Source organism: Alligator sinensis, unplaced genomic scaffold (assembly GCF_000455745.1).
Source record: "Alligator sinensis unplaced genomic scaffold, ASM45574v1 scaffold181_2, whole genome shotgun sequence".
NCBI lineage: Eukaryota > Metazoa > Chordata > Crocodylia > Alligatoridae > Alligator > Alligator sinensis.
The window spans coordinates 469,417-493,420 of record NW_005842429.1 but is presented as its reverse complement, the minus strand read 5'-3'; the positions used below and the strand labels follow the sequence as shown (position 1 = coordinate 493,420).

Sequence of the window (24,004 nt, the reverse complement as noted above, 5' to 3'; positions counted from 1 at the left end):
TTAGGTTAGAGTTGATGGTAGTCTCATTTAGAGTTCAGATTATGGATTGTATAGGATGGCTTGGATAGGGATGATCCTGCCTCAGGCAGGGGGTTGAACTGGATGACCTCTGGGGGTTCCTTCCAGTCCTACTTCTCTGTAATACTATGAGCACAGAGTCAATATGAGTCTGCAATGTTATGCAGCTACATCGATAGAAGCATTGACTAACTGCTAACAACTCTAATGGTGCTGCAACCTCGGCCAAGCAGCATCCATTGTAAGGTAAAGTGTCTTGCCCTGAAAGCAGAGAAGAGATTGCAGAGGAAGAAACAGGAGAGAAATCCTGGCCTACAGCCTACTCTCTTCTTTGGAAAGACCTGCAACTTCTGCAGATGGATCTGTGGCTCAAGGATTGGACTCTTATGTCACCTCAAAGTCCATCAATGAGCCATGGAATCCTTGAATCAAAGGATTGCCAGAGATGAGAAAGATTAAGTGCAAGATCCTGGAAGTGATAGTGCCTTTTTACTTGGTACTGGTTAGGTCTCATTTAGAGTATTATGTGCAGTTTTGGGCTCCACATTTTAAAAACCATGTGGAGAAGTTAGAGAGAGTCCAGGGGTGGGTGACAAAAATGATAAAGGGCTTGATCATAAAGCTATATGAGGAGAAGTTGAAAGAAAATAGGCATGTTCAACTTGTGGAAAAGACGATTGAAAGGGGATGTAATCACAGGCTTCAAATATCTGAAGGGCTGCTATAAAGAAGAGGGAGAATACCTTTTTCTAGTGCTGCAGAGAGCAGGATGCATACTAGTGGCTTGAAGTTGCAGCAAAGTAGGATTTGACAGGACATCAGGAAAAACTTCATTGTTAGAACAGTGAGGCAATGGAACAGGTTGCCTATGGAAGTTGTGGAAATCTCCATCATTGAACATTTTAAAGAAGAGGTTGGATAAGCATTGGTTATGGATGATCTAGGCGTAGCTATACTCAGAGTGCTCTGTGAAGAGCAACAGTTGGAAGCCCAGATGGAGCTGTGCTGTGTGTCTTTTTCTGGGAGGAGCATGTGGGATTGGATTGGGAAGGGCTATGGCAAGAATGGGTGCTCCTACATGCTTCAGAGTTCAGAATTTTCTTATTTGGACAAAGGACTGCCTGATCCACCTTGCTTCAGAAACTTACCCCAGTCATGAGCAACTTAATAAGGAGTGAACTTCACAAGTTCTGTTGAAGTAAATTCTGTCCTGCACTCAGAAAACTGCTTGTGGTGTATTAACTAGGTTTTGCAGGATTCAATTTTTATTTTTTAACAAATTTGATGGCTAAAATCGATGTTTGTTTATTTTTATGCATTTCTTTCTATTTTATCAATTTAAATTTCAGGATTGTGTAAAATTATGGGTGTGGGGGGCAGACAATTTAATAATAACAGTATGCTGTTAAAAGCTTTAGAAAATCACACATTAAAATAAAAACAGAAAATATACATAAATCAGTAAAGCATACCTGAACATGCAAAAGCTGGGCTGGGCTCAGCTGCTCCAATCAAACAGGGGCTGGGCTGGGCTCATGGGAGTTTGGTGCCAGATCCCTGACTGGTACATGGGCAGAACAAGTAGCACCAGGCTCCTGGGCTCCTGGCTGCCAACAGCTCTGCCCCTCCAAACCCTTCCTTCCAGCACAGCCCAACCAGCACGGCCCCCAGCTCCTGCAGTGGCTGCCCAAGCTGCTGTTAGAGGAGCAGTGTATGGGCAGTGCAGCCAGGGATCCCCCCCCTGCCGCCTGCAGCGGCTGCTGTGTGTGTGTGTGAGTGTGTGTGTGTGTGAATGGCACCCTCTGTCACAGATTTCCTTACCCCTGTCCCAGGTTTTTTTTTCTTAACATCCCTTTCCTATAAATTTCAGTGATTACCAAAGGAAATATTTTTTTGTTGGTCTGAGAGTGTCAAGTGAAATTGACATTTATTGATGTTTGTCTATAAATGACATTTATCGTTGTTGAATCCTGACAAGCCTATGTAAAACATAATCTTACTGAGCCTGGTAACTTTTGAACAGTGTAACCTTTTGCTATGTGTGGGTAGATGAAGCTGCTTTTGTATACACAATTTTGTTTTTATTTTACTTTAATAATATTCCTGTAATGGGCTCCCCTGTCCACTGGTACTTAAGGATGTAATACCTCCAAAGCAAGGATGTGGCACTTTCAGAACTATGTCTATGTCAAGAAAATTCTCTCTTTATTCTGAAGTCTGATAGTAGTCTTCTCCCAGAGAGTTATAAAAGAGTTCAGTGAACCCAGATGTCCTGCTTAAAGCCTTAGGACTATTTGTCCAGTGGCAAAGTGTTGGAATGCCGTGCATGCACCCTCTGTCACAGATTTCCTTACCCCTGTAAGAATGACACTGTGGGTGCCCTTGCTAGCTAATGCATTTGCTTATAGACTATAACATTGCAGAACTTTGTTTGTTGTTTGTTTTTAATTGGACCATATTTATGTGTTTGTTTATGCATGTGTGTAATATATAGATATACACACAAAATCACACACCTATATGTATATGTCTGTGAATCTTCTGCTTTGTCACACCAGTTTATTTTGGATTACTGTGTGAGGCTGAATTCCACCCCAGAACATGGGGCTTTGTCTGAAGGTGTGTTTACTGTGCTGCCACCGAGAAAAGCACTGGCTGTGAGAGGGTTCTAGCTTTCACGCCCCTGTCTCTGACCATTGGTGGGTTGTTTCAGCCTACAACCAGAAGTGTCACTGGTCTATACTAGTTAGAGTCCTTTATGATGAATATAATCAAAGTACTAATATCTTGTGCAGTAGTAATAGTTGACAAATGACAGCTGGTATCAGGGTTCCATTGCATGTTGTTAGTTAGCTATTTGGTGGTTGCCAAATTAACCTGGATCCTAAAACTGTCCCTATTTAGGGTTCTGACCCTAAACGTTATCATCTTTGTCCTGCATGATGATCATACAACAAAAACTTGCAAAATTTGTAACATTATATGCTAAGGCCCTTTTGGGTTTTTCTGCATATCTTTGTGTGCCATTCTTTTCATTTGCAACCTTTTTGAGACAGGACATTATTCAGTACAGCACCCTACACATCACTGATTCATACCCATCATTTATGGATTCTGTTTCACTTCTAAAGTGTAATGTCTATCATTAGGATCTAATTTATATGTTGTAATGACACTACTAGGATAAGTTGGTCCCTGGGCTCCTATAGTATTTTCAAGGCTTGTTTCTTTCTTTGCTTTTGTTTAATACTGATGACACATCCCTTAAGGATAAAGACATTTTAATAACTCTCTTCTAGCAGGAAAGAATTTTGGCACCTGCGTCAATGTTGATAGCAGTGAGCATCTGTACTGTTTGCTGTGATCACCCAGAGAAAGAGTTGACTTCATTTCTACAGTAGTTATGACTATAATTTCCCTCGATTGCAGTCTACTTTCATTTAATTTGTGCTCAAGGGCCCTTCAAATGGAATGATTTCTATTGGATTGTTTCAGCTGAGAGGCCAAAATGTAACATAGTCTATTGATTCTAATGAACACCAGATATCTGCTTTATCTAGGATATACTAAGGAATCCATTTTGAGTACTGAAGTAAAGGCAAGAAGGGGTGGGTGGCAGCAACTTGAAAATGTATTCATGTAAATTTGCCATCAGGCACGAGAGGTCTACTAGCAGCTGGAACATGCAAACTTAAAGCGTTCCTTAATATTTCTTAAGTCAGCCTCTTATAAATATCCTTTTATTAAATTTTCATCACCAATAGATGTAAATACACTCCTAACCATACTGTTAGAATTGTGGTCTTTTGGAAGGTGCTTTTCTGTAGTTCAGAGAAACATTAAGTTTACTGTGACGTGAAAAACAGAGGGGAGAGGTTCTTGCTATTTCTAACATAAGCATAACTTTCTCAGCTGGGGCATAGGTAAAAATGGAAAGGAAAGAAAGAAGTGAATGGTTTTACCAGTATTTATCTGAAAAGTACAGAGCAGGAGGATAAGAACAAAGAGTATTAATTCCTCACCCTTTCCTTATAGTTCTCTTTCCTATGTAATAATTTATTTCTCTTCCCCAGTCCTGTGCTACTACTTTATACATATGCACACAAGCTAGTTATAATTATAAAATAAATACAGTGATTGAATTCAATGACAGTCTGCAAATGAGCAGTGCAATACTCCATGATCAGGGGAGGAACTGCTAAAATATGTAAATAAAGGTTATACTGTATATTTAAATTGCTCTTGAAGGCTGCTTGACTTGCTTTTTATACACATCAATGAGAGTTAGTGGCAATGTATGGAAAAACAGCAAGTGCTGGATGATATTGGAACTAAACAGCAGATGACCTCATGAACAAGGTTAATGCCAATCCTACTGAAGGGCCGGGCCCATGGCCTACTGACCTGTTGTCTGTCACCTAATGATGCATACTGTGCAGTCTTCCCTGAGAAAACTTATTCATCCTTAACAGAGATCCAGTTTTATAGATAGGTATTAATTTGGTAAGGAACATATATTTTTAAATGTATTTACATGTTAAAGTTTAATGACTTACGGAAAAATTCAAAAGCAAAAAATCTAGTCTCCATGGGACAAATTTGCCTCTGCAGAAACATAGACTCCAGAGGAAGGAACAGTACACATTTACACAATGGCCACATTCATTCTGTAGGATTGAATCTATGCTGACCTATCACAACCGTCTTACATAGGGGTAGTGAATTATTTGGGCTCGTGGGCCATAGGGAGTTCTGGGGAGCTGTTGGAGGCCAGTTCAGCACACTCCCATGCAACAGCTCACTAAACCTCCCTATGTGGGATGGGGCTACAAGTGGGTGGGGAGCTGGCATGGATGTGGGCAGCAGCTTCAGCAGGGGCAGCTCATTTGGGGCTCCTGCTGCTATCAGCACTGCCTCCTGGTCACCCTTGTAAACCAAAGAGGGGCTTAGCCAGACACCCCATCCCCAGCAGGAACGTGCTAGCTGTGTCCACAGCTGATGCCAGCGTGTGGGGTGGGATCTGGTATAAGCTGCGGTAGGTGCAAGATGGTTTGGATGGAGGGAAGGGGGAAAGAGAGACAGAGAGAGGCAACCCTGCCCATCATCTGCCCGCTATGAGTGGTGGCAGCTAGTGCTGGGGGCTGGGAAAAAGTGGGAGTTGGCAGCTGGTGCGTTTGTTGCTGCTGGGGCCCTTCTGGCTGTGGCCACCTAGAGTCTGTGCTGAGGCTGTCCTGTGGATCCTCCCTACTGCTGCTGCTGCCCCCAGGCCTGGGGTGGCCTGGAGGTGGTGCTGGTGGCGGTAGCAGTGGCAGGGAGAAGCCACAGGGCAGGGGGGGCCAGGACCATCTCTTCCTGTCTCCTCTCTTCTCTCTCTCCCAATCCCCCCCAAGAGATTTTTGTCTCTCTGCAAGTGGCCACAGTCACCTACATTAGAAGACACAGAATTGGGATGACCTATCCCACCTATCCCTTATAGTCTTGGCAGTGCTATGTTGGCTAGCACTATGGAAGAAAGAGACTTGGGGGTCATCATTGACCACAAGATGAACATGAGCCTGCAATGCGATGCTGCGGCTAGTAAAGCGACCAAAACGCTGGCTTGCATCCATAGATGCTTCTCAAGCAAATCCCGGGACGTCATTCTCCCCTTGTACTCGGCCTTAGTGAGGCCGCAGCTGGAGTACTGCATCCAGTTTTGGGCTCCACAATTCAAAAAGGATGTGGAGAAGCTTGAGAGAGTCCAGAGAAGAGCCACGCACATGATCAGAGGTCAGGGAAGCAGACCCTACGATGACAGGCTGAGAGCCCTGGGGCTCTTTAGCCTGGAAAAGCGCAGGCTCAGGGGTGATCTGATGGCCACCTATAAGTTTATCGGGGTGACCACCAGTATCTGAGGGAACGTTTGTTCACCAGAGCGCCCCAAGGGATGATGACTAGGTCAAATGGTCATAAACTACTACAAGACCGTTTCAGGCTGGACATAAGGAAGAATTTCTTTACTGTCCAAGCCCCCAAGGTCTGGAACAGCCTGCCACCGGAGGTGGTTCAAGCACCTACATTGAACACCTTCAAGAGCAAACTGGATGCTTATCTTGCTGGGATCCTATGACCCCAGCTGACTTCCTGTCCTTTGGGCAGGGGGCTGGACTCGATCTTCCGAGGTCCCTTCCAGCCCTAATGTCTATGAAATCTATGAAATCTATAGTAGGTATATTCCTGATCTCTAGTAAGTATATTCCTGATCTCTAGGTAAAGTTCAGTTTAAGTTTTAAAAACTTCCCAAAACATTTCTCAGAACTAACCATGGCAACTTGGGATATTTTGGTTCATAAATGATGAGATAATATATATAAATGTCCAATCCTTTTTTTGACTATATATCTCATGTATATCTTTATATTTTGGTATCAGTAGGTTTTTACAGTTTCTAAATTTCTGTAATCTCTGGCAAGAAAATAAAATGTATTTCGTACATCAAAATAAGTCAGATATGTAACACCAGCTCATTATGATGTTAGGCAAAATTGTGGTGACTTCTGGAGTTTTTTTTAATTCAGCATATAATAGGTGGAAAAAGAGTTTGCATTTATTTATTTAATGCCTTATAATAGATTTGATAGATAATAAACCACCTTTAGAATTTATGAACCTTTCAGTAGTTGTCAAGCTTATTTTCATGTTCATCTGAATTCATAAAAATTCACCTAGAATATTGTGTCAAAATGCATTTCCTTTTTTTCTTGTATTTGCAAGATAGGAGAAAATAATTATGCTGAATAAATTAAATGAGTGAGTGAAAACTAATGCCACGTAGGATATGTTATGTATTAAAAAAAATGCAGAGAATATCCAGTAGAGCAGCTCAGCATAGACTTTTATGTTTTTCTCAAATTGAATGTAAATTAATGACTTGGTAAGATTATGCAGCCTGTTGTACATTGACTTCTAGCTTCAGTGGGATTCTGTGGTTGATGAGGTGTTACATGTAACAGCATATGCTTTTAATACTGGGGCATTATTGCAAAACCCAAGAGGGTTTTATGTCCCAGGACCTAAGGCCTGATCCATTGAAAAACTTTCATTAGCTTCAGTGAGCTTTTCAGATGAAGAGTTTTTTTATTTTCCTGATGTCTTAATGACTGTTAATGGAGGAGCTAACAATAACTTTAGTTAATGAGGTCCTGGATTTTCAAATCTGGTGTTTTGGGTAGCACATTTCTGAAGCTGTGTTTTAACTTTTTAAAAACCTTTTCGCAGATGAAATTTAATGGGCAATTTTTCTTTTTTGATCGCTCTGCCTACCAATTTTTGGGTGATTTGGGATGAACAGCAATATTATCTGGTTGTTTTTTAAAGATGATTTAGTGTATGTGTATGGCTTTCTTTTTCTTTCATGCGTTCTTGCTTGCTTACACTAAAATTGCACTAAGATGTCTTTTTTTTTAAATATTTAATTGGTGTAAAAGGTTGCATGTACACATTAAAATTATTATAAGCATGACTTACATTGATTTAACTTAAATCGTGTAGGAATGTGTGTAAGGGCCTTGTTACACACTGCACTTTTTGCTGCTCAAATGTAAATTGGTGTTAGTACTAGTTGAAGTTTGAAGCAGTCACACCTTAAGGCTAAAAACCTTCTCTGACTGTCTCTAACCTGCACAGCTATGACTTGTCACTAGAGGGCTGGTGAACCAGGACAGGCTTCTATCCCTGTTCTAGCTGGAGGTGTGTGGGAACACGAAGCTGGTAGGTGGGGAGTTAATAGGATGGGAGTGGGTAATGAAATGGGAGGTGGAAAGAAAATGGGGGTGGGGTGGTGAAATGAAGGAAGTTGGCCACTGAAAGATAAAATAAAAAGAACTTTAAAAAATGAAACTAAGAGGAAGTAAATTAAAGGAGGTCTCATATGATTTGGAATTGGGTTGTAGCGGGGACTGGTCATGCTTCCTGGGGTAGCTGGGAAGTAGGAGGGGTGAGGGAAGGCAATTTTGGGGGAGCTAGTGCTCCTGCCCCAGGGACTTGATCTGGCCCCCTACGTTGTTCATGGAGCCATGTGTGCCTTGTAACCTGGCTAGGTGGCATGTGCTTTGCAGGCTATTTGCATGGGATTGCATCCCTGGGACTGGGAAGAACCACCCCCTGGACAGTAGAGTTCAGGGGATGGACATTTTTGTCCACACAGAACAGGAGGGTGAAGGAGGGGACACTGCATCCTGGGATGCTGGAGGATTGCAATTTGGGTGGCTGTTCTGTGGGGAGTGACCACACATTGGTGGGATACAAGTTCGATAACACAGATCAGAAATAAACCTGCCCTGGAGTGGCATAACTTTAAGCTGCCTAAGGTGTGCTTAAAATTAGTTTCAGGTGTTAATGTGTGGACAATCCATGGGTTAAGAGCTCCAGGAGCCACCTAAAATGAATGTGCAACAAGGCCCTAGGTTAAACAAAAACTAAGCTGCTCTCAAATGATTTAACTAGATGTGTTTAACAATTTATTCAAATTAACTGTGCGCTAGATTTGTATGTCAAACAAGGCCTTGGCTCTTGAATTTTAATTGAAATAAAAAGAATATTTGAACAAGGACATAATTATGTTGAAATTAAAAAGACCTAGGAATTTTAAACAAATTATTTAAAGGTTTCCTCTTTTTTTAGTTTCTTAGTACTTGGCATCTTAGCAATTGGTTCCCACCTTACTACTCTGCAATCTTCCAGGCAGGGTAAGATCTGAATTTCTAATTCTCCCCTCTCTAAGGACAAAAATCCTTAATGTAAAGTCTGATCAACATGCTAGTACAGTCATTAACTTATTTGCTAAAATGGTGGGACTACATTGCATTTAATTTGATGGAATTAATTTGGTAGTTGAACCTGAGTTCAGTTTCCTTTATAGACAAAACAATTGCACTTGTTTGTGCAAAGGCTGTATTTAGCCTAACTAGCCAAAATTAGCCAGAGGTAAACATGTCTTACCGCAGGAGAAGTGTCTAGTGATTACAAAAAATTAAGTTGCATGTTTTAATATTGTCTTTTTTTCTATTTTAAACACACACATGCCTGTTGCTCCTATGCCATGTAAATCATACTTATATTGTATACCTGTTGAGGGCCAGCTTGTTCTAGTTATATTATATCACTGCTGAATTTGGCAGTAGATGCAGTTTCCCCCCATTTTTATTCCCTTGCAAATCAGTCAAATCAGTAGGATGGAACTGGCCCAAGCATAGTACATATCAATCTTGTAGAAAGTCAATTAAAATGAAAAAAACTTTTGCAGAAATTTTAAAAAATAATGAAAAATGGCAGAAGCCTCCCACATATTTGTGCCCTGGGACAGCTGGGGCTGCATTATGTGATTTTGTCATGCTGCTTGGTAGTACAAAGGAGTAAAAATCACAGGGGGTGGTGCTAGGTAGTGAAAATTGTAAATGCTACAGTCGATTGGATAATCAATCAACTGTGGTAATTGTCACCAATTTCAAGGCTTTAAGCATTGAACTGGCTGCCTCCCTTGGCAGGAAGCCCCAAAATGGGAAAGGCGAGCAATTCTGTACTGTACAATGAGGAATAACAGGCTTGCTTTTGTGACCAATTGGCACAAATATTAGAATACTGAATGGCTATTCCAATGATCTAGTCCAGACAGCTGACATAGAGATAATGACGTGATCGGTGAAGTCACAGTCAATATGAAAAGAATATTGGATGGGATGTATAGTGCTTGAGAACACTGAAATCTTGAACAAATGGTCTTTTGGGCTAGGAACAGAAATTACACATGAACCCATGTAAGTGATTGGAAACCAGTTCAGATCTGTAACACAACAGAAGCTTAGTGCACATAGGCTAAGTACAGACAGTCAAAAAGCCTGAGGCTTTTTTCTCATGTTTGGTGATTCTAGAGGGGATCTGGGACTGATTTAACCTAAATCAGTTAAGTCTGATACTGCATCCATCCAGGTCTGTTTTAAACCTGTTTCAGCCATTTTGAAAGCAGTTTATGACTAGGGACAAAAATTACATATAAACCAGTATAAGTCATCAGAAACCAGTTCAAATCAGTAACACAACAGAAGTTCAGTGCACATAAACTGCTTTCAAAACTGCTTCTGACCTAGGCCACTGCAGGCATGTGGCTGCATTTCTGGGATCAAAATTGAATCTCTCTTCACTTGCTCATCAGTTCAATCTATGCAGCTTAGACTAAACTGCAAAAATTGAATCAATTCAATCTTGGGCTTTTTGACTGTCTGTACTTAGCCTTAAAGAAAGACTCTTTAGGCCAACACTCACATACTGAAAAGTAGCCTTTGGGTTAAACCTATAGGCTATTTATCACCAATCCATGTAATCACTGAAAATGAGAAATCCAATTTATTCACAGGGATAAATTTTCTGCTGGAGAGCAGCCAGAGACTATATAGGGCCAGATGGGAGCTGACTTAGTGTGCAAGTGTATGGCAACATTTTTCAGACTTCCCAACACCTAAGGAGTTATACTAGGCCTGAGGATAGGGCACTTTCCTTTCTACCACTTAGTTTCACTGGAAGAAGCAGCTAAACACAATTGAAAAAATGAAGTTAAAATGAATTTCACTCATACACAGAAATGAAAGAGGAAACTTACTGCTGTGCTGAGTGCAGAAGTGTTGGTTGACCAGAAAGCAGTCATAGTTTCAACTGTATCAGTAGGGATCTAGATAAATGTTATCACTTCTTTGCAAATGGTTTCATGCTTTTTTGTCACACCAGTTTCCTACTAAAAACTGCAGCCTTGATAAATTTATGTTGAAAACTGTTAATTTTTTTCTCCTCTTCAGTTCTTTTTCTGGTAGTTGTTACACATCAAAGGATCTACCTTACTGGGGGTCGGGAGCTAATCATTCATTTAAAATAAATGCAGTATAGCTAGTTCTGTGGATAAAGAAAAACAAGATTTAGTACTTAATTATTTGGTTTCCATAATTTGCTATTTTCAGCTACTTCAGAAAAAGGTGTAAGCAGTCTTTTCCCACATGCATGCATGGCATGCAGTGTTGCTGTTCTAATAATAGCTGGAATAAACTGATAGGAATTAGAGAACATCATAAACCCTTCTGCTTTCTGCTGCAAGTGCAACATACATTCATTTGACCTTATCTTCTCTGACTCATTTTAACATGTACATTTAAAAACCAAAAACCCCCAAACATTTTACTTCACTGCACTCTTCTCTCTTCCTGGGAAGAGGATAAGAGAATAAATCACATGTTGCACATGCATAGTTATGTTCCTTAATGTACTAGCTGAAAGTTCTCAGATACTGCGAGTGCTGTATAACAGCCCATAAAGAATAGGTTGGTCTGTGTTAGTCTAACTGCATATACCCTCTTTAGAAACCTATACAAATAATTCCTTGTTTCTTCCCTTTTAATCATGGAAGGTGTGATTTTTCAAAATTGCTTAACTGACCTTTCCATCTTTATTTAATTGAATTGCATAAGTTATTTAAGATCAATGTGGGCCGAATTTGGCCCTTGCAAGCATGGATTTTATTGGTAACTGAGTTCATTCTGGGGAAGAATTTGGGCCTTTTGGAGGTTGTATGCAAAATCTCTATAGTACTGGATTAGACTGCCCCTAATCTCGTTTCTTTGGTCTTTTAAATTATTTCTGCCAACTTCAGCTGGATTGATGAGACAGTTTTTCAAATAAAAATTTCTATACCAAAAATCTATTCCTTCTCAAGAGTCTCTGAGGGTATGTGGTTTTCCTACTGTGTCTCTATCATTTGGCGAGGTCACTGATTCATAACATGTCTTGCTGAAGACTGAAATCTCAGAATCATAGAAAAATATGGCTGGAAGGCATCTCAGGAGGTCATGTAGTCTAACCCCCTGCTGAAGGATACTCCCCAGGCTCATCTCTATTTAAACTATCATGGACTAGTATTTGTCTAACCTAGTCTTAAAAAGCTTTGGCAACAAGTCAAGTTACTTTTTTTTTTTTTTCAATAGAGGATGTCTATATAGAGGAGGATTTCCAGATTAGGGTTCTGAACACAGACATCTATGGAACAACTATTCTGAAATAATATGGGGACATAATGACAGAATGGTTAAAGTCTCCAGGAGCATGAGTTTAGCACTTGTTTTGGAGTCATGTCAAAGGCTGTGTATGTTCACCTTGCTATAATGCGTATCGTATCATTCTGAACAAACTGACATTCCAATATAGTTGCATCTTTTCAGTTGTTTTTTACCTACTTCCCTTTGAATCAGCGTGCAGTCAACATGTTGGACATACATTCCAAGGTGTGTTACTCCACTGCTGGAGTCCTTGAATTCTGTGATTTTTCTTGCAACAGATTGTGAGAGACCTACCAGAAACCACTGGAATTCTAGGACCTAGGGTCCAATTAGCATATTTCCATCATTCCTTTCCTGGCAACCCATGATTCATCTACCTTTTGTAAGATGGTGTCATTTTCACAGTGCTGCCAACCAGCATGGATGGAAGGGACTCTTTTACACAATGCAGTTGTGCGGGCTTAGTAGAGGCTACTGCACATATATTTGTGATCATGCTACTGGGTGGCATTGGCTTTAGAAGCTAAACCCATGCTGCTAAGCTGATTTTGGCAGAGGAGGATGAAATTGACCATTTGCATGTGGATGAACTTTTCCTGGAGCAGCCTCACTCAGCGAAACACTGTTTCAGGAATCAGAAAACTGCCTCTGGCTCACAAGAAGGAAGAATAATGCAGTCCTGGATGCCAAACAGCAGTGGCAGAATTTTAAGATGACAAATGCTGCTCTCCTAGGAGTCTGCACAGTTTGTCCTGGAGCTAAAACAGCAACTCGCCAGCATGAGCACTCTCCTCAATAAGGAGAGGTGCATGTCCCATGCCATTGTGAAGTTCATCACCCTGTACACCTACAACCAGTTTGGACTGGGAGCTTAGCTGTTAGGGATGTTGTCAAGGGGGCTACAGGTTGTTCCAGAGAGGATGCTGGTGCCACAAGTTCTAATGCTTGTTAATGCCCAGGAGATTATTGATGATCACTATGGCAGATTACCATGAGTATTGATGTAAGGTCATTTGGAGGAAGCTATGATCTTGGATCTTTTGAAACTTTTATCTGTTGTTTTTTAATGAAAAAGGGAACTCTTAACTCCTGACAGTGCTATAGGTTTTTATGGTGTCAACACAACTCCTGTCATTCCAGTGTGCCTTCATTTTTGCTAGCTGAAGAGAAAGCAGTATCCCAAGTAGTTGCAGAATGACACTATGTACATTAGGAGGGCTAAAAGTGAGATGGCATTGCTTCTAATGAGCTTGACTTTGCAGAACAATATCTACATTGTGACAGCTACTTGCTGTATTTTGCACAACACCTAAGGGAGCAAAGGAGAGAGTATCAGTGATGGCTGTAAGACAGAGGTGCAGAGACATTGAATACACTGTATACAGTCAGAATGGCTGTTTCTGCGAACAGCAAATTGGCAGGGACACAGTGTCAAAAATGCCTTGTGCTCCTACTTCGAGGCCAGAAGCTGAACAATTGAAGAATAATTTTGTTCTGCATTCTGATGAGATTTTGTTGTTCTGCTTGTATGGATTGAGAGAAGTAGAAGGTTATTGTCATAAAGAACAAGATAAAGTATTGTGATGTTGCACAAAGTCTGTGGTGCACATCTGTCTAAAAGTGCTGAATACCCCCACATTTGTACTGTGCTTGCCACACATTTGTAGTGTGAGATTACTGCTTGCCTTGGGTTGTGAAATGATGAATAAATCGTCATTTGCAGCCAAAGGGCTGAGAATGTGGTCCTAGCTTTACTGTTTTCATTGTACTGGGATGTAGAATTGGGAGAGAAGTACCTGTGACTTGAACTTTGGAAAGCATATTGTAGCTTCCTGCATTGTTTTCATGGTTCCAGGACATAGCTGGGCTCTGATTTATGATGCTGAGTCGTGAGAGCATTGCAGGAACACATTCACTAGCAAGACTGTCTGCTGCTGCAACAAATCCAGGAGCTGTTCTTGCACGTCTGTCTTTTTTCCCCAGTAGTGTTTCTTGTCATGACACTGTCCTCCAATTCTTGTACTCTGTTTGCAAGATCTTCTCTCTGCTAAAAGAAATTCCCTTTTCTCTGTCATTTTATTTCTTTTCTTGCATGGCAACAAAGGCTGGTTGTGTGTTGTTCTTTTGTTGCCCTACAGATCTGTCAGATGTTCTGAAGTTGATAACATTCCTGTCCATTGGGCATCACGTGAACGAGCTGGGGGAACTGAGAAACAAAACAAATATATTATGAATTCCAACCTTTACAAAAATTGTTGTTCATTTTTTCTCCTCAGTTTTGAAATAGCATTCCCAATAGTCTCTTCCCAGTCTGGGATGAGATTAGAAATGATAATACTTTTCCACCTTCATTCCCCTTTGCATAGGAAACCTATTCTGATCCCAGGCTTCTTAGCATGGTTTATGGATCAGAAGAGGTGGTGGATGGGAAGGAGGGAATGAGTGGGCCATGGCATGTGGGCTGTCTATTTTCATAAGCTAAGAGGATGGTGGTGGCAAAACATGTGGGCACACATCAGGATTTGTGTAGCTGGAGATGGTGGGATTGGGGTAGGTTAGTAACTCAATGTGCATCTTTCCAGACTTTAAATTGTGGGGTGTTAACCTAGAATGAATCTCCAAAAGGCAGAGAAGGAGCTTGTTGAAAGAGACAATGGGGAAACTGGCAAGACAGGCAGTGATGTTCTTCAACAAAATGTTTCCCTTTAGAGATGCTACAGAACTGAAAGGGCAATGCTACTTACATGGGCAGCCCAAGGAAGGGCACATTGCTTTGTAATGTTCATGCCAAATTATATAGTATCTTTGCCCCTAAATTCTGTTTCAACTTATCTGCAGGTATGAATCAAGTGCACCAAAAATAAATTCTCCAGTACTGGTTTGGAATGAAAAGGGTTAACAAAGTGAGAGTCTGCATACAGCTGGCTGAATATCATATATCTATGAATTTTTAGATGTCTCATCTTGGGGAAAATATAAAATAGCTGAAACCTTAGGGATTTGCTCAAACTGTGAAGCAAAGTGCTTTTATATTGCCTTATTTTCCTGTATCTGATGTTTCATTAAGCATGCTTGAATTATGAGGTTCTTTATTCAAAACCACTGAACAAATTCATGGTACTGTGAGGATGCATGGGAGGCCTGTACTGGGTAGTGAAATGGAGCAAGTGACTGGGAAGGGGTCTTGACATGTGGATGCCAACTTGGTTAAAGACTGTGGGTTATTAAAATATCATGAAAATTGCTTCACAACTAACATTTCTCAGCACAGGATCTATTTAGAGCATGTAGTGTGGGGTAGGATTCCTAGGTCAGGCCTATCCAAAGTGTTGGGGTCCTTTGGGCACACAGAACACAAAGTTTTTAAAAAATTACCTGCACTGCTATTTAGTACAGCACATAATTACTTATTGGTTGAAGTCCCCTTCCCAGAATCATCAAGCCAGCTTTCTATCAGGGGTTTAGGAGCTGTCTGCTTTTCAGAGTCTGCCCTGGGGTGAGTGGGTAGAAGAATGATTGTGGATTTTAGGGGAAATCTCCACCTCAGCAGAGTGCTAGTTGAACTTGGGGACCATGGCCTTTTAGTGACTTGACACTTTTCACAATATACAGATGTTTGTTCAGCGCCAGTCTTAGGGGTGGGCGACGTGGGTGACTTCCCACAGTACTGTGGTCAGGGGGGCATCACACACATACACACACTCTCTCTCTCTCTCTCTGCAAGCAGCATATAACAGCGCCAGCATTCCTCCCAGGTGGGGTGAGGTGGGGCGGGGCTGGGTGGCACATGCAGGAGCCCTGGGCTGGGGTTGGCAGCTCATGGAGGAAGCAGGGAAGGGCTCTGGCTGAATCTCACCTACATGTGGCTGGTTGTGTGTTGGGCCCTGGAGGGTCCCCCTGGAAGCTGCAGGACACCAGAGCCCCCATGCCAGCACTTGCTGGCCACTCATCGCAGGCTCCTGCTCGCAGGCCATGGGGCTGCAGCCGGCTGTCCGTGCCACAGGCAGATGCCATGCCCAGCTCCCCAGCCCATTGGAAAAGCCCCTCTGTGGCAGGGCTGCAGTGCTGTTAACTTTGGGGGGGGGGTGTTGGGGTGCAGGGATGGTGTCAAAATACAAGTTCACCCAGGGCTCCATTTTCCCTAATTCCAACTCTGTGTTTTCTGGTGATTTCTTTGACAAAAATCTGATCCAGTTCCTCAGAGGGTAGAGGGAAGGAGTACATGGAGGTCCTGAGGTCATATTTCTGTTCCTGCGACTCTTTAAAATTATTTCCTTGGAGCTCCTTTCCTTTGCGACTTTGAGCAGGAATCACAGATCCTTGACTTGATTTGCTACAAATTCACAGATTTACATATTACAGTGACTGCTCTTAAAACAGTATTTAACTGTTTTTCTCTTTAGATAGCAAGGAAATCCATGACCTCTGTGCAGCCCCATGTAGATCCAGGATGCTTGGTTGCTACAATGCTGGTAGAGTGTGGAGTAGGGTCTGCAATTCCAGGAACACATACTGTGATCACAAATGGAGTCCTTTCATCACCTTGCTGGCATTTCAAGCAGGGAGCAGACAGCTGGTCAACCTAACCCCAGAGCAGTAGAGTGGATGCAGGTAAAGAAACAGGATGTTTCCGGTGTGAAGTATGCAATAGCATTGGGAGGACTGCCAGGAGTGAAAAAGGTAATCCATCAATACAGTGAGTCCACATGAACCTTTTTCTGTGCTAACTTGTTCAGAGATGAGCTTAATTCATTTTGATAGTGGATTATCTAATTAACAAACACTAGCCATTTCATTTAGAAGAATTATGTCATATATATACCAAGTAACTTAATATGAAAAAAGAAAGTTAGTGCAGCTTGAGCTGAGCCAGCTAACTCAAGTTAAAGGCATTACTATGCATGAATTAAGGGTTTTGGGTAGCGGTGGAACTTGTATTGCCTTTAACTCTGTAGTTTATAACTTGAGTTAATTGAACAGTGAGGTCAAGCCCTCACTTTCATTCTTTCTAGCATAGGTAGGATAAGACAGCAGTCCTCTAATCCAGTGGTTCTCAAACCTTTTTCGTTCCGGGACCCATTTGCCAAAATTGATGGCTTGTCCTGACCAACACTCCCCTGGCCCTGCTAGTGCCTGACCCACAGTCCCCCTCAACCTCTGCCCTACTGCAGCCTTAGTGCCCAGCCACTCAGTTAACTTCCCCCAGTTCCGGCAGGCACCTCTCCCCACCCCGCACTCCCCCAATCTTCTCCACACATGCACACACATGCACGCACACACTCTCTGCTTCCCCTCCCCCCACCCTGACAGTCCCCAAGCCCTGGCCCTCCAACCCCCGCTCCCCAGACACTTACCTTCATCCCGCTGCTGGGGCTGCTCCCATGACCCTGCCTGGTTGCGTGCTGGCCATGCCCCAAGTAGCCCTTTGTAGGCTGGAATGCTGCTAGCCTGCAAGAGGAAACCTGCTCTTTTGCATGTTTTTCTGGGCACTTGCTTGTGACCCGTTGAAATATTCTTGCAACCCACTTTTGGGTCACGACCTACGGGTTGAGAAATGCTGATCTAGTCCAACCCCCTGCTGAAAGCAGGACCATCCCCAGCTAGATCATTCCAGCCAGGACTTTATCAAGTCAGGCCTTAAAAACCTCCAAGGAGGGAGATTTCTAACAGATACAATGGAAAACAATCCTTGATGAGCATTTGCACTTAATCCATTACTAACTTCCCTGACTTCCTTTGTAGTTTCTTTAGGTGGATGCGCTTTCAGGCAATGGCTAATAAATTTTGTGCCAAAAGAGGACAAAACAGTTTTCTGTGTGTTGGAAAACAACAGGGACAGTCCCTGAAAGATGATCAGGGACACAGGGCCACTTGCCCTGCTGAAAGTGCTTTCCTTTCCCATCACACCAGTCTCTCCCTCACCCCACTCAGAGCTGCTTGCTGCTGCATTAGGGGAGCTCCCCCAATCTCCCTTCCTTCTTTAGGCCCAGGTGTGGCATGATGGAGTATGTCATTGTGCATAAAGTCTCTGAGCTCCGAAATCTTAGAGACGTCTCCCTTGCAGAGGTCCCTGGCAAAGCAGTCTGGGCACCCTCAGGAGCGGATGTGAGGGGCACAAGGCTCCCCCTTTCCCCACACCCTTTCTCATGCCAGGGGCATCTCCCCTCCCTCCCCACTGCTCTCTGCTCACATTCACAGGACTGCTGGGCAGTAGGCCGATCACTCTTTGCTCTGGATGCAGCTGGAGGCTGAGGGAGTGAAGTAGCTGTGGCAACTGAGGCAGCAGACAGGTCTGTCTGGGCCCCCCCAGGCCACTTCACACATCTCCAGGAGACACAAGCGGAGGCAGGGACCAACTGAGCCACCCGCATCAATCACCCCCCTCGCCTCTCCCCCCTGCCTCTGACTGATACCCCCTCCTCCATCCCCAGTGGCCCATGCCTTCCCTGTAGCCAGTGAAAAGGGAGGAGGGTTAAAGATCCCCACTTCAAGGCTGGTTGAGGTGTGCAGATGTGTGTGGGAGCAGCAGCTGGAAATGGTGCAATCGGGGAGGAAAAGTGAGGGAGTGCAGGGAATGCTGCCGGAGGAGAGCGAGCATGTGGCTGGCAGAGGGATCTGCCACCCCTCTGCTCTTGCCATAGCCAGCAGGCCAAGTAGTGTCAGGAGCCCTGCTCCTGCAACTTTGCACGAGGAGCTGGCTGGGCTGGGGGACGGAGTATTTGAACTTTGTCTGCTCAGGGTTTTGAGTCTTGCTGGCTCTGCACAAGCAGAATTGCTGAAAGCTAATTCAGCAGGCCTAGTGAGGGGGGAGTGGATAGGGGGGTATGCTTCCAGCATAGCGAGAAAGTGAGTTGGGTTGGAGGAAAAGGAAGGGCGAGGGAACCCAGGAACTCTGAATCCAGGAACTTTGAATCCAGGTGTTACATGCAAATAGAAAGGGAGAGAGCTGCAGCTGCTCAGCCACATGCCAAATGATGAGTTATTTTGTTGCATTTGCAGCAATGGTAATGGATAAACGAGCCAGCCAAATGCTGGGGCCCCTAACTCCCAACCTGCAGGCCCCTGTTCCCTCCCCCCCAGTCCCAGCTGCTCCGTCCTGCTCTGGCCGGAGTGCGGTGGCTCCAGTTCATGCGGGCAGCAGCGGACCTAGTCTGCCTGGCATGGGCTGGAAAGAGGAGGAGAGGAGGCCTGTGGCACTCCCTGCCGTGGGCTGGGGCTGCAGTGTGGTGCCAGGCAGCCTGGTCCAGTTCATGCGGGCAGCAGCGGACCTAGTCTGCCTGGCATGGGCTGGAAAGAGGAGGAGAGGAGGCCTGTGGCACTCCCTGCCATGGGCTGGGGCTGCGGTGTGGTGCCAGGCAGCCTGGTCACGGCCCCCCCTCGCCCCTGTATAACGTCTCCCAGCTACCCCACCCCTGCAAGCACAGGACTGGCCCGGCCCGACCGCGCAGCCCCCCTGGCCCTTTCCCCCTCACTTGCTCATGACTCTTTGAAATATTCTTGCGACTCACTTTTGGGTCATGACCCATGGGTTGAGAAATGCTGCTCTACTTGGTGTCGTATATTTTGAGGCAAGAGGTCCTGGTTGGCTGAGAGAGGCCTATGTTATACTACAAACCCAGGCCTAGGTCCGAAATAGAAAAGTGGCTTATAGTTTTTCCCAGATGAGACGCTGGAACCACTTTCTCTCTTTTATCGTCCATCTCTGTTATTTCCAGGTATCTGCTTCCCCAGATATCCTGATCTCTGAAACTTCTTTCTGGTCTTGATGTGCCAGAGTGCTGTGTTGCAAGTAACATGGAAAATCCAAAGCATAGAAATTCATTTAATTTAACTAATATCCAGCAGTCTTTTAAAGTTAGATGTTTTTCAAGACTTGTTCTATTGTTATACTAAACAAAAAGACTTAAAACATTTAAATGTCTAATTTCCAAACCATTATATTTGTACTGTTGGTTCAGATAGAAAATGTGTTTTTCTTAAACATATTTCTATTGTAGCAAATATCAATAGAATAAAGAAGGTGGCTAAATCTTCTCTTTCTGTCATTTTTTTTTTCCAGTTTGTGATTTTAAGCCATGATAACTTGATTTTAAAACTTACTGTGGCAGGCACAGAGCCACGAGGAGAGACTTACCTTGGATGAGGGACAAGCAGAGCCGGTGGGATGCTATGCTGAGCTGGGAGCGTGGTGAAAATGAAACTATGGAAGGAGACGATGCCGCATCAAAGAGAAAAAAAAAAAAGGAACCATGGAGCTGGGAGGAGCCAGGACTGGCTCCCACGCGGGCATGGGCACGCTTTATGGTGCTGCGCTGGCGCTGATTCACTGGCCAGTCCCTTGGAGCCGGGATAAAAAGCCCGATGGAAGAGAGGTGCGGGGGGCCAGAAGTAGATTCCCTAGTGGGCCCGGAGCAGGACCGAGCCCCACCAAGGGAAGTGGTGGCTGCCCTGGAAAGGGGCACATAAAGATAAGCCAAGCCCTAGAGGGCTGAAGGACTCGCCCAAAAAGACGCCGTTGACTCCAGACATCTCCAGACAGGATTGGACCCAGCAGGAACCTGAGGAGAGAAGGAGTGATAAATGTCTATACCACAGCAAGTACAGACCCAAAAGAGGGGGAGATTTGCCGGGGAGCAAGGTAACTCAGGGTCAGGTAGGAGTTTGGGCCAGACCACATATGGCTTGTGAAGAACCAGATGAGACAACGTCCAAATCCAGTTAACATAATTCAAAGGCCAGGATATCAGAGCCTGTTTCGGACTGGACTGAGGAAACAAGAGAATAACATCTTTGGTTGGCGTTAGGTGGGGTGTAGGGCAGGCGGAGCTCCAAACAGGAAGACAGATGGAAAGATTGAAGGAAGGGACCAGGAGGCAGGACATACCATCTTCCTCCCAATTAAACTAATTTTTCCTTCAAGACGTGGCAGGAGAGAACTCCTGAAGACCTTCTGAATTCTAACCCTCTAATGAGCTGTTCTCTCAAGCAACGGCGAAACCAGAAAACCCCCTATGAATAATGCATGCTGGTGAGTGGCACAGGAAATTGCACTCACCATAAATACTCTTGGCATTCCAAAAATGTTAACTTTTCCAGTGGCTAACTCTGTCTTTTATATGTTGATACTATTAGTGATGATGCAAGTTAATGTCTGATGAGTGGGGTAGTCCCAAGTATATTTTCATCACCCAGAAATCAACCGCTACTGAGCAAAGTGTTGATCTGTACCTTCTAGATCCCTGGAGTCCATAGGAAATGTCTTGCTGGCTTCAATAAAAACAGTATTTGGCCCCTTTAGGTATTCATCTTTCTTGTCAAATTAGATGGACTGTTAAAATACATGTCTTGAATGATAACATGTTGATGAGGAAGATTGGCTTCCCAGCATGGGCCCAGAGCAGACTCAGAAATATTGGTGTTCTTCACTTTTTTACTTCAGCAGTCTATTACCATAAATGTTATGAATTTACAACATGCCTGTCATGTCTTAAACGTGAATGTGATCATTTAAATTTTCTATTTAAGGACTTGATACTCTCTATGAACTTATTTGAATTCTGTAAAGGGATCTGACAGTTCTGAGAGGTGGCAGGGAAGTGGGGACAGACCCCTATTATTATGTCACATAAAAATGCTAATGGAAAAACATGAAGGACAGCATAATTATAGTGTTGCTCCAGCAATTTTGTAGTTGAGATTTTCTCCATATTTTAATTAAAAACTACTCATTTCAATAGTTTACTTTTATAAATCCTCAGCTAAACTTACTCTGAGTTAGTTCGATTCTACAGGGCACTTGTCCTTTAGACAAAGGAACATGCTGGACCTGGGATCACCCACTTGGAGATGGGAGGCTGTACATTGATGGATAAGGTTAAAGTGGAAAATTGGCATTCCCTGTTTAAGGAAATAAGAATAAATGTGTTATTAAAGGAGTAGATAAAATGCAGTGAAAAATCCTTTCAGGAAAAGCACAGCAAATGCCTTGGCATTTGGTTGATGGAGGAGAACAGTTGCTAAATGAGTAAATGAAACTGGAAGAGGACTGAGTGCATTCAGTGAGAAAATGGATTGTTTTGGAGAGAAGAATGCCCAACCACCATATATGAAGTCTGGGCTCAGAACAGGAAAATGCCATTAACTATGTATCTTTATTATGTAGGCTGTTGAACTGGTTGACTGTGAAGCCACATGCTGGGCCAGGAAGGACCAACATGTCACCTGCAGGCTCCTGCAACTGCCTTTCCCACTGCTGCATGGCAGGGAAGGTCTTGGAAGACAGGGGGCATGTGCCATCAGTCCTGCCATGCACTGGTGGGAGCTGCTTGTCACCCTGGCAGCCTGTGTGGCAGGAGGCTGCGTGTCAGTGGTGCTGCCTGCATGATGGGGAGGATCCCAGGGGCCAAGCCCGCAGCCTGTGGGCTGTAAGGTGTGTAACCCAGGGGCTGCATGTTGGTGCCACGTGCGGCCCTTGGCAGTACAGAAGTTGGACAGCCCTGATGTAGGATATTCCTCTCTCTAGTATAGTTCTCTATGTTCTGCAGAGAGTTCTATAGTTATTTCTTCTAATCCCCAAGCTCAGAAGAGCAGCCCTATTCAGGTAATGTACTTAAATTCCTTTGGAGTGAATAGAACTTAAGCACGTGCTTGAAGTAAAGCATATGTTTAAGTGATTTCCTCAATAGGAAGCGATACAAGGAAGTGTTTAAGTAGCTTCTTGAAATAGGGTCAAGAGGATGACACAGATACTTCTGTAAAGTTAAACAACAGATTTATAGACAGAGTGTGTCACTAAAGCAGCATCTGAGCAGTGCCGCAAACCTATCAAAATTTTAAAGCACAAATCCAACGATTAACAGGAGTCTTTTGTTCAGAGAACAGCAGTTTAGGAAGCTTGATCTGTAAAGCCTCAAAGACTTCATTAGAAGCTTGTAATCCTTTGTTTGTTTGTTTGCTGTGATAAGTGTATGCTGACAGTTCTGTGTTAGAAAACACTGCTGCTTGTCCTTGGTAGGGGGGAACATGAAGGATAGTATTTCAGTGCTTGCAAAAAACAATGTGGGGTTTTGAAAAAGGAGAAATGAAAAGATTTGGATTTAGACTTGGGCAGAGAGGTTACATGCTTGCAATTTTGACAGGAACATTTTTTGCAGCTTTGCAGGATTGATGAGAGCCTTTGATTTCTTATCACCTCATTCTGTTAAGCACTCCTTCCTCTTCTAACAACAACCAAAGAATGCTAGACAAGAGAGTCTGTGAACATTAGAAATGTCCCCTTTCCTTAGGCCCCCTCTTTTTGTTCCCTGAGGTATGGTTTTGAGAGGTAAAGCTGGGCCCAATTCAGGGCTTTTAGCCCCCAAACTTAAGAGTTAACAGAAGATTGGATCATTATCGGCTGTGTCAGCTCAGGCCTGTTTCCACAGATAGCACTGCAGCTGCTTTATCTGGCTTCTTACTGTGAAAGCTTCACTACTGTGCTTTGGAAACAGGAGGGGAAAACAACTTTAGGACTATCTTAACAAAGACTTATGAGGCATATTATTTTGCTTGTTAAACCCCAAAAAGGAAAACTTTTGCACAGCAATTTGTTAGGGTACCAGCCAGGAGCTGCAATTCAAACAAAATGCTGTGTGCATTGCATGTTAATTTAAAATGAAATACTACTCTCTTTCATGAATGCTTGTGACAAGGGGGTGGCATCCTGTTTTTTAATTTTTTTTACCGTCTCCCTGTTTTAGTAGTTGCATCAAAAGGTGGTATTTTTGGTTGCCAGTGTTTGAATTAAAGATATAGAAAAGGTTATTTATGTATGCCTTTTTCTCTTCCTATGTCTCTTCCATTCATTTCTTCTCAGGAATTGGTTTATTGCTTCAGGAAGACTAAAAGTTACCAAACCAACCAAAACCCAACAC

At 43.3% G+C, this 24,004-nt stretch overlaps 1 long non-coding RNA gene across 1 annotated transcript in view; it reads left to right on the top strand.

Moving 5' to 3' along the window:
- LOC112551334 overlaps nt 1–21,409 on the top strand; it is a 52,291-nt gene extending 30,882 nt beyond the window's left edge. The window contains exons 2-3 of the long non-coding RNA XR_003095627.1: nt 16,496–16,772; nt 20,152–21,409. This is a non-coding gene — a long non-coding RNA (uncharacterized LOC112551334). The remainder of the gene's footprint in view (nt 1–16,495; nt 16,773–20,151) is intronic.
- Nucleotides 21,410–24,004: the final 2,595 nt, after the last annotated feature.